Source organism: Octopus bimaculoides, chromosome 17 (genome assembly GCF_001194135.2).
Source record: "Octopus bimaculoides isolate UCB-OBI-ISO-001 chromosome 17, ASM119413v2, whole genome shotgun sequence".
Classification (NCBI taxonomy): domain Eukaryota; kingdom Metazoa; phylum Mollusca; class Cephalopoda; order Octopoda; family Octopodidae; genus Octopus; species Octopus bimaculoides.
In genome coordinates this window covers 31,525,144-31,535,358 of record NC_068997.1, presented here as the reverse complement: position 1 = coordinate 31,535,358, position 10,215 = coordinate 31,525,144, and the positions used below count along the sequence as shown (strand labels likewise).

The 10,215-nt window shown below is 38.1% G+C and overlaps 1 long non-coding RNA gene across 1 annotated transcript; it reads right to left on the bottom strand.

Moving 5' to 3' along the window:
* Positions 1-876: 876 nt before the first annotated feature.
* Positions 877-3,084, bottom strand: LOC106881570 (uncharacterized). The gene is made up of 2 exons (XR_008265785.1): positions 2,932-3,084; positions 877-984 (listed from the first exon to the last, which is right to left on the bottom strand). It is a non-coding gene; the product is annotated as an uncharacterized LOC106881570 (long non-coding RNA).
* Between the last annotated feature and the right edge of the window lie 7,131 nt (positions 3,085-10,215).

The window sequence follows — 10,215 nt, the reverse complement described above, 5'->3', positions numbered from 1 at the left end:
AATAAAGCTTTCTCTCAATGCCTTTTTTGCCCAGCCTCAACTGACACGATACTATAGTGACACCTTTTGAGTATGTCAACATTGCACTCTACCAACACTGCATAGTAAGCCACTCCAAGCAGGTTTTTATTTGGGAAGATCTTGGTACGAAGTTGACGCATGAAATTTTGAGGACAACATAATTTTGTCAATAGGATGGGAGCAAGACTATATGCAGCAACTCCCACGAGAAGGTATTATCTATTCAGAACTCTTGAAGTTTTCCTCGACCACCCATCCACACATATATACATATGTATGATATAACCAGCTTTTGATCATTTGGACAAAACATCCAAATGAAATTGTATGCATGTGTGTGTTTATTGTGTTACAAACTAACTTACTGGTTTTAGTATTATCACAGTCAAGCACAGACACCTATACACATACACCTACATTATATACACATTCATAAAATATGGACCAACTTATAATATGGATACACACGACACACACACAATATACATGCATAAAATATAAGAAATGTACTGTTTCTCTTAATTTCCAAGCCCAAATGTACCACAGTCAAAAACACACACATACATATGCATATCCACACATACACACACACACACACACACACACACACACACACAAATATACACACGTAAAATATGGACCAACTTCAAAATATGAATACATATACACTCACACATACCTATAAGCAACTTTCTGGTCTTCTTAACATCCAAACCAAACAGTATCACACATAACTACGTGTTATAAATATACATACAATATAAGCCAACTCACTGATCCACTTCTTAATGTACAATCTCAAACAGACACGCATATCTATACACTATGCACAAACATAAAACATAGCCAACTCACTGGTCTTCTTCTTTACTTCTTGCCCCAGCTGTATGGCCTGGTCAAAGAAATCAACAACCAACTCAAAATCTTCTTCTTTAAATCCTCTTGACGTTAATGCTGGTGTTCCTGAAGAAATATTACAAAATCAAAAGGTAATCTTCTATTGTGAGTCCGTATACATTTTGGGTAGCTTATAAGAATATCAAATGAATCCCAGTACATTATTTTATTGAGGATTAAAGTGGAGGACTAAAATGTAATATCTTGATAGAATTTGAACCCAGAACATAATGCGCTATAACTAAATACTTGATTGTTACTTTAGTTTAATGACGCCAAAAGAATGAAAAGTCAAAGTCAACATTATTGAACTTTGAACACAGAATGTTGTCATTTATAAACCTGTTCTTATATGAGATGGGGACAAATTGAATCAACAAATATTTGATAATTATAATTTAGAAATTAACAATTAAGATTTTGATATTAGATAATTATGATCACTAATTTGAAACAGAAAAAGATCAATGAACTTGATGGAAATTTAGTCCTCTGTCAATCACTTACCAGGCAATAGTAGTACCAGCTACACTACACGGTGTTTGCTATTCCATCTCAAATTAGATGCTAGTAATTCTTTCTGTTATATAAACAGCACTATTATATTTTCATAAGATTATTTGTCAGTCATCTAGCACCATCAGAATAGGTTAATCTATTAATGCTGAAAGTAGTGAGGTGACACACCAATATTTCGTGTTATTTCCCCATCTCAAATACTGAACCAATGTAAAGACAATTCTCAACAGTGACCCAGTAACTCATTAAAAGTTACATCACATATAGAAACCACACAAATATAGATTTTGAGGCTCCTATAAAGACTAATACTGACAATTTCTGATGATCTCTCCTGACCTACGTAAACATCAGCAAAACTGACAACCCTAAAAAAAACCTGTGCTCCTTCTTCATAGCTAGAAAATACTTAAGTGGTAACTCACAGTTAAGTACTGCTCACATGGTTGGAAACAGTACTGCTACTACATACATAGATATCTTTGACCACACTGGAAGATCACTCACATTACTATGATATTGTGACTACAGCTTCATACAACCATTGTAGATCACATCCAAGTAAGCCAATGATTTAACTTCTATGTGATTGCTCAGTATGCTAGAAATAGCAGCAATATCTCCTTTAAATCACATCAACTATGTTAGTAAAGGACGTGTTGGATAATGTAGTCCAAGGTTCCCTAGCAGAAAAAATTGGATTGTCATGGCTAGAATGCCTTTGATCAAAAGTTGGCTCAATCAGGAATGACCGAGGGCTAAACGGCCACAACAGAAAGGTAATTCAGTTGATAGGTAAATAAACGTTCTTCTCCATCACCAATGAACTAGAATCTCTCTGGATCACAGACTTTCTGCTTCAGCTCTTTGTCCTTTCTACCACTGCTACAACTACTATTTCTCTGAACTAGACACCAGCATATTTCTTCCTTCCTCACAGAGAACACTCCTCTCCTTTTCCCTTGTCCTCCTTACTACGTCTCAAAACCTCATATTCTGCATTAAACCCATTTTCTTCCCTGACACTAGCAACCCTCTGAAATTCCTTCTCTTGCCAACATTGACTCTGGCAATGTTCAGACATCATCAACCACATCAATCTCACAAGTCCAAGATTGAGGCCCACAAAAATTGAAGGTACTAGAGCTCATTCTTCTGAACTCATAAAAACAGCCATAGACTTAGGTTTGTCATGAACCTAAGGACTCAGATGGTTAGGAGTGAATCCAGTTTACATAGCAAATAACTAAGATTACAACACTTTCCTCTGAATAGGATGTCAATCAGTTGCAGGGTTAATTTCCAACTATTGGTGGAACTTATATACAACTGAGTAAACTGCCCAGTCAAGGAATCAAAACCATGATCTTCTGGATAATGAGTGCAATACCCTAACCACTAGGCCATGTGACTTTACCATAAAAGCATTAAAAAAAAACAAAAGATACATAGGAGAGGTTGGGATTGTAGTGTCCAAATCAAAGAGAACTTTACCTTATCTAATTCCTCCTGGTACCATAGCACTCTTGTCTCCTGGACAGGTATTTTTGTTGGTTGTAATATCACTCAGTTCTAGGATTCTCTCAGCTCTGGCGCCATCAGTTCCTTTAAACTTCATATCCACCAAAACTAAATGGTTATCAGTGCCATCTGTAAAAGCAGGGATTGAATATGATTAGATATTATAATTGTCAATTAGAGAGACAAGAATAAGTCTCATGGCTAGATTTGAACCATGTATGTGTCACTTACCAGTCAACCTCAATACCAATTACACCAGAGAGCATCTGCTCTTCCATCTTACCAAATATACAGATGCATCACTGATCCAGCCGAGCCACCAAATATCGCGCACTCCATGTAACAGTTACAGAAGGCTAAAGGGACAGATCGGGCAATATCACAGTCAGTCATCGCAAAAAGGAGCGCAGCTTCCGCCGAAGGACCTGCCATCCCCAGAGTGCTGATGTCTAGAGTGCTTGGAACGACATCAGCTCATTCCATCCTTTTTTGGAACCATAACATGTTTACAAGAATGGGTTTGCTGGTTTCAACAAATCGATCATTGGTTTCGTGAATTTCTAAGAATGATAAAGAATGCCAGGGTAACGAAGCTGAACAGTATTTTGTTTGTTTGATGTCCGAGTGTATGGATATTTTCTGTCTCTGTCTCACTCTCTCTCTCTCTCCCCTTCTCTCTTTCTCATTCCACCCCTCTCTCACTTTCTCTCTATGTATATATTATACGAATAAAGTTGAAGTCTGGTCACGAAATCCGCAGCCTTGTGGACAGACTTTAACTTTATTGATTTTATTACTACTCTATTCTTTAGGTCAGGGGTTCTCAACCGGGATCCATATGGACTCTGGGGATCCATACAAAATTTCTGAGGGTCTACAGATTAAATGCAGTATATTAGGGTTCACAGTAATTTTTCAGGGGCCATGAATAATTGTGCTTTAGACCTGTAGTTTCCATTGTAGACCCTGTACACTCAGACTAAAAAAAAAAAAAACTGTTTAAAAATCACCCTGAAATATGTTGCTAGAAATCCTGTCTTTACTCATTTATTTATTACATTACTTTTCAAAACAAGAATGAAGAAAACATAATATAAAAATACAAACAAAACATATATCCTTGAAGCTGGTCATAAAATTGCTTTTGGATTTCCTTAGAGAGATGAAAGAAATAATACTGAGAAAAAAGCAGCCTAAATAACAACAGCAGCAACAAAATTATAAGAATATATATACACATACACATGCACACACATACTTAGCTTTGGTATCAAAGAACAGAATAGGCATAGCTGGTCAGAGGTACCCAAAGCAATCACAGTATATGTATGTATGTATGTATGTATGTATGTATGTATGTATGCATGTATGTATGATTATGTCACGTTGCTCTTGAGTGCTACTGGTACCTTGTAGTCCAGTACAACCTATTATATGGTCGGGTTGTCGGTGACTAAACCGGCGACCCCACAATGGCTTGCTTGGTGAGGTGGGTGCTTGCTGGACACCCTGCGGGACAGAAAATAAGACTTGTCAAAGGACGGAGGAACTACAGTGTAGTCTACGGCCATTCAACAACGTATGTTTGTGGATGTGCGTGTGGAGTGTTTAAGTGTGTGTGTATGTATTGTAAATATTGCATTTTAAACTGTGTGTATCTGTATGTATTGTATATATTGTTTGTGTGCATATTGAATATTGTGTTTTAAATTGTATATATTGTATGTCAATTTAATTCTTAATTTTAGTCAATTTTATCTCAATTTTTAATTTTTTAAATTTTTCTTATTTTAGTTTTTTTTTAAATAAATAGATAGGGCTCATGTGCTTACCCATGTCGTGGCAAAGGCAGTCTATCTATGAGAAAGTAACTCTGCATGTAAATAATTCACTGCTGTCTTGTAGTTAGTCTTTGGTTGGGCAAAGACTGGGAGAATGACACTCTGATATAAAATCTACGACTGCAAATGCATCCAATGATGTTGACTTACTTTTGTTTTTGGATCATGCTTTGTAGTTTAGAGAGTGGGAATGGTTGTTGTGCAACACTTTTTCTCATTCTAAAAAGTGTCAAGCACAGGTATTGCTGGAGAAGAAAAAGAAAAGAACATCTTGTATGTACATGGCTGGCCGAAGCTTAAAAAGGCACAACTAAACAATGAAAGTTCATATTGATACTGAAGCAAATGGCAAAAAGGCTCTGGAACATTTTGTTCTGTGGTTTGGCCCGGCAGGTGTCCCAGGGCACCACAGCCTGGATCTGGTCGTCATCTTGCAACTATGAGTAAATTCAGGTTAAGATGCAAGCTTATGAATATAAGATGTTGGAATGTTCGAACGTTATTAGACAATGATTGTCTGAAATCTCATCCAGAGAGAAGATCTGCGCTTGTTGCAAAAGAGTTACAGCGATATGATACGGACATTGCAGCGTCAGCCGAAACAAGAATTCATGGAAAGGGGAATTTTGTAGAGAAATCTGCTGGGTATCATTTATTTTGGAGCAGTAGAGAGGAAACCTATAAGAGAGAATCAGGAGTGGGATTTGCAATGAAAACAACTCTAGTTTCAAACCTTGAGGAACTACCATGTAGTAATTCTGATCGTTTGATGTCTTCAAGACTTCCATTAAGAAAAGGTCGCTATGCAACACTCATAAGTGCATATGCTCCAACTATATTTATACAGAACCCTCCAGTACAATCTTCAAAAGCTATTTGAAAGACTATTGCAAAATACATAGCAAACAATGCAGGAGCAGGAATATCACCTTGTTTTACACCATTTTCTAGAGAAATTGGATCTGATAAGGTACCGCCAACATTAGCGCTCACTTCCATCTTGTCATGAAATTGTCTAAGCATTCTCACAAATTTTTCAGGGCATCCTAGCTTTTTCAGGGTCTCCCAAAGTGCAATTCTGTTGATAGAATCAAACGCTTTTGTTAGCTCATAGAAAACCTGGTATAAGTCCATATCCTGTTCGATGCACTTCTCTTGCAAATGTCTAACTGAAAATATCATATCCATAGCACTCCTACTATCCCTAAACTCAAATTGCGATTCTGGTAGAACTACGTCAGTAATGTGCAGAAACAATGTCAAGCATTACCCTACAAAGGGCCTTTCCAGCAACAGCTAACAGACAGATGCCACAATAATTATCACAGACATCGTTTCCACCTTTAGATTTATACAGTGTCTCCATAGTTGCATCACGCGAATCCGGAGGAACCTCTTCACTATGCCGAACCCGCTGAATCACATCCGTCAACATTGTACTGTAATGATCACCACCATATTTATATATCTCTGCACCTAGTCCATCCATGCCAGGGGCCTTTCTATTGTTCAATTTCCTGATTGCTCCTTTTATTTCAACCATAAGATGTTTTATTGATCTCTCAGGTACATTATCAAGAAAAGTGAGCTCAACTTTAGTGGGTCTATTGAGCAACTCATCAAAATGTTCTTTCCACCCCCCAATAATATCTTTAGGATTTGTTAATAATTTTGTGCCATCCTTGCTCCGAAGCGGTGCAATCTTTGATGAAACTGGTCTATAAACTTTTTAGAGAGAGAGAGAGAGAGAGAGAGAGAGAGAGAGAGAGAGAGAGAGGGAGAGAGAGAGAGAGAGAGAGAGAGCAAAAAAGTTTGGAACTGTTAGCATTTGAAGCTTCTTGGATTTCATCGCATCTATCACTCCTCAAATTTTCCTGCATTATCCTCAGCTTCCTATGCACTGTTGCTTTTACTGCCTTGAAATGCGTAGCCACAGGTCAACATTTTGAAACATGTTAAATGCCTTTCGTTTTTCCTCTAAGATAAGACTAACTTCATTATTATAGTCAAACCAATCTTGGTGTTTTTATTGCAATAAAGACAAGAATATTACTACAAACCTCGTATACTCTTTCTTTGAATGACTTCTAGCTTCCATCACAGGACAAATTCCATCACAACTTCCATCACAAACTCATTGCGTACTGATGAAGTCTTAAGTTTATTGACATCAATCCGATTAGGTAACTTGTCATTATTTGCTCTAACCTTAGGCTTGACAGCAAAATTCACCTTGGCACACAAAAGCCTACGGTCAGTCCAGCACTCTGCACCTCGCATCACTCGTACAATAGCAAAGTCCCTAGTATCTCGTTTTCTGGAGAGGATGTAATCTACAAGATACCATTTCTTAGAACCAGGGTGCATCCATGTCGTTTTAGTGAAAACACATTCACTGATTACAATATAAGGACAAATATAAGGACACAGGAAATGTGTCAAGGCCGACAGGAAGCGGTCCAGTTTCCTAGGGCTAAATAGCAGCAGTATGATTCCCTTATTGGGACTGTCACATTAAGTTGACAGCATACTGCTGCTTAATTCTCTCTGTGAGATTTATAATTAGATCATTTCTAATTTTTGAAATCAGTGAATGCGTTTTCACTAGAAATGTATATATTTGCGAGAGGTTGACAAATATCTTCAGCCAGCTGGTTTTGCTACTTCAGAGTTGAGTTTATGAGTTTGGATATAGAGAACGTTGCGTGCGGTGAGTTAAATTGTTTGTGAACTGTTGAAATTGTTGCAAAATATTGTTGAAGAAATTGTTAATTATTATTGTTGAACGTTATTTTGAGATTTGTGTACTACCCATTGTTGGGTATGGAAACAACAAGCTATGCTGAGTCAGCAGGCAAAAGTCTGTCTGTTAAAACAATGCAAATAACGGAGGTGAAGATAGACATTAACACGGTTTTAAAACACAAGAAGTTGATAGTGAAGGAAGGAGATTGCCTTAAGGTGACGCCTCCCATAGAAGACACGCATCGCACGGAAAGAAGAATGATAGTGTACAGAACACTAAACGTTGAAAGTAAGAAGGTAGAAATCGCAGCAACGGACGACATAGAAGAATGCCTCAGTGAAGTGAAGGGAATGACGACCTTCTATTCAAGAGGTAAAAAATACGGCACGGTGGAGGTGCGATTTAAGAACGAGGAGGATGTGAGAAAGCTCTCTACTGTGGCCTTGAAGTCGACAAAGTGGGCACTCTTGCCAACTTACTGTGGAAGACGCGTAGCGAGAATAGGTTTAAGAAAAGTACTCCCCGAGATCAATGTAGAATGGCTGATGGCAGCGATTGTTTTTAATTGCAAGGAAGAGGTGGAAGTGGTAAAGGTAGAGAAGTCGAGAGAAATCAACTGGTGGGGCTTTAGGTTAGAAGTTCTAATCCATGTGACCCTGCCAGATCTGCACAACATAGCAGATAAATTGGAGCTCCCCGACGGAACACGACTGAGAGTTGTGGTGGAGAGGAGACCGCCAATATGTTACAGATATAGAAGTAGGGGACACATACAGACAACGTATCCCCTTAGAGAAGTACAAACAGTGGAAGTAGTAGCGAATGAAGAAGTGGTGGAAGAAGGAAAAAAAGAAGAAGAGAAAAAAGTGGAGGAAATAACAGCAGAAAGAAAGAGAGTTCGAGTTGACTCTCCGCCAAAATGCCCAAAGAAAAAGAAAGGGAAAAAGAATACAGCCGAGAATAAAGAAAGTACAGAGAAGAGAACTTTAGAACCAGAGGAAGCAGATTCAAAATTTGGAAAAGGTGGTGAGAATTATGGCAGGGAAGGAAGATTAGAGAGACAGCTACAACATGTGGTGGAAACAGGAAGACCGGAAGGGAGTAAATTGAGAACATTGATGTTTTACCAGAGAGATGGAAATGGAAAAAAGATAGTGAAGATTAAAGATTTGACGAGAGTTAAGTTGAGCACAGATATGTTTGAAGCAAACCAAAGAGCAGTACTAATAGAGAAAGACAAAGTGGAAAAATTAAAAGAGTTGTTCCCAGATATAATTACGAGCAGTAAAATATTTGTTCGATTCGAGAGTTTGCCTAATGTAATTGGGTTGGACGACGTAACCGAACTTATAACAGATGAAGACGGAAATTAAACTGTATAAATAGAACGGTAAAATGAAACTGCGTGCTTTGGGGGGCTCGTAAGCCATTTCATTCTATTCATTTTAATAATTCATATTTTCATTCGTTAAACGTACCCCACGTTTTGTACTACATTGTCTGTCCTTGTAATGTCCCTCTCTATGTTATGGCCGTAGTGCCAATAATAAAGAGAAATGGTTTTGCTACTTCAGGCTGATGACGAGCTATGACTCAGAAATATGTCCCTGAATGCAGTCTAGGCTGGGTGGGGGTGCTTGTCTCTCCCTCGCAAATAAAAGGACACAAGAAATGTGTCAAGGCCTTATTGGGACTGTCACATTAAGTTGATAGTATACAACTGCTTTATATATATATGCATATAAAGAAAACAAAAATGTGAACAAGAACGTAACAGGCGACAACAAGACATCCGGACAGGACTGCTCTAATCTGGAGGCCTCAAGAACGCCTAATCTAAGAGCACTAGACTCCTTGGAAGAAAGCAAGGGAATGTATAAAAAGACAAGGATGAAAAAACGGAGAAATGGTACACAATTACAAATGCAAACAACAGGACATTAACAACAGGTATCTTTTGACTAAGGACGAATTAAATTAAGCTGGTGTGTGTAGAAGTGAAGCCTTACGGAAGGAACATAGGAGATGAAAGTCATGGGAAGGAATATAAGAGATGCTACACGGATGGTAATAGAACAAAGAAAGAAACGTCAGACTTGGCGGGACACGGGACACGTGGAAGGAGAGAGGTCGTGGGTAGAGGGATTGAAGAATTAGGGAGGGATGAGAAAGAGGGAAAAGGAAATAAAAGGGACAGTGGGATGTAACAGAGGAGGGAAATTGAGAATGAAGGGAGGCCAAGAAATGTGAGAGAAGGGGAGCAAGAAAAAGAAAAGTGGAAAGAACGAAGAAAGTGTGAAAGGGTTAAAAGAAAGAGTAAAAGAGTCGTACAGAATTTCGATATATATATGTACTTACATGTAGGAGACTAAAAGTGTACGTACGCCGCTATATGTATATATATAAAAAAAGAAGAAAAAATGGAACAAGAACGTAAGAGGCGACCACAAAACATCCGGACAGGACTGCTCCAATCTGGCCGGCTTCAAGAAAATTTGATTCAAGAGCACTAAACTCCTCGGAAGAAAGCAAGCGAATGTATACGAAAAAAAAAACGGAGGAATGGTACACAATTACAAATACAAACAACAGGACATTAACAACAGGTGTCTTTTGACTAAGAACGAATTAAATGAAGCTGGCGTGTGTAGAAGTGAAGCCTTACGGAAG